General features: G+C 29.7%; 1 long non-coding RNA gene across 1 annotated transcript; it reads right to left on the reverse strand.

Annotated features, from left to right (window-relative positions):
- Window positions 1-239: 239 nt before the first annotated feature.
- On the reverse strand, window positions 240-771 carry LOC126671799 (uncharacterized). Its single transcript, XR_007639129.2, has 2 exons — window positions 637-771; window positions 240-392 (listed from the first exon to the last, which is right to left on the reverse strand). It is a non-coding gene; the product is annotated as an uncharacterized LOC126671799 (long non-coding RNA).
- Window positions 772-1,393: the final 622 nt, after the last annotated feature.

A 1,393-nucleotide genomic window follows, 5' to 3' on the forward strand; every position in this document is an offset into this window, starting at 1 on the left:
ACCTGAAACCTAACCAAATCACTCCTAATAAATTAAAAACCAAACCGCACTACTTCGGTTCACGGTTATTTCAGTTCGATTAACCAAAATGTCGGTTTTTTACGGTTCGGTTAACCGAAATGTCGGTTTTTTACGGTTCGGTTCGGTCGGTTAATCGATTAAAGAAAAACATAAAATTCAATTTTTATCTAAATCAAAAAAATTAAACCAAAAAAATCTAAAGAACAAACATTAACATATTGATACAGATACGCATTCAACTAATTTATTTACATTAAATGAATTAATTTTTACATATTATTTAATATTTTCTTCAATACATCAACGAAACAAAATTGTTTCCCACTTTTCTCCAGAAATGCATTTTGTATTCTCCATCTGAAATTGTAGACCTAAAGAAAACCATAAATCAGAATTTAATTAAAATTAATAGATAAGACAAAAAATAACAAATATTCACTGATAAAACCCAAGAAATTAACCTAAAATTAATTTAAAATATTAGATCTGAAAATTAGCTTAATACGACGAGAAACTAATCCGAGATTTTTATAAATTCCAATTCAACCATAATCAAGAAAAGAAGAAAATTAGATCTATGAAAAAAATTGATAAAACTGATAAGAAGTATTTTACCTTATAAAGTTCACATTTATCTTGAGCAAATCACTAGAAATTTAATCTGATACGACGAGAAATTCTTAGGTAGACTCGGTCTACCACGTCATCTATAGTTTACGGATGACGTGGTAGATCGAGTCTACATAAGAATTTCTCCTGATACGACTGAAAACGAGTAAAGAATCAGAAGATAGAGGCTAGATTTACGGGTTTGTGAATGAAAGAGAATAAATAATGGAGAAAAAAAGAAAGGAAAAAAGAGAGGGGAAATTAAGGGTTTCAGTGTGGGTAAAGGGTGGCTGCGAAGTGAGGAAAATGAGAGAGTGAAAATTAGGGTTTTGGGCTTAAAATAGGATATATATAGCATTCTGTGTAAAAGACTAAAACGACCTTTGTTATTAATTCGGTTTTTTCGGTTCGGTTCGGTGACCGAACGCTGAAATCAAACCGAAACCGAAAACCGCAATATTTATAAATCCTAAACCAAATCAAACCGTTTAAACCACTTATTTTTCGGTTCAGTTTTTTCGGTTCGATTTGACTCAGTTTTTCGGTTTGGTTCGGTTTTTGCTCACCCCTAATAATAAGGACTAACTTCAGCTTTTTCTTTTATGTTTAGTTTCAAAAGGATCACATTAAACAGCTAAATTAATGGGTCGAATCATAAATTTTATTATTTTATCAACTGGAGTTTAAAAAATGAATTTTTAAAATTTTATTTGGTTATTTTTTGATGAAAAAAATTAAAACAATTTAAAGTAGGAAAACATGA

This window comes from Mercurialis annua, linkage group LG3 (assembly GCF_937616625.2).
Source record: "Mercurialis annua linkage group LG3, ddMerAnnu1.2, whole genome shotgun sequence".
Classification (NCBI taxonomy): Eukaryota; Viridiplantae; Streptophyta; class Magnoliopsida; order Malpighiales; family Euphorbiaceae; genus Mercurialis; species Mercurialis annua.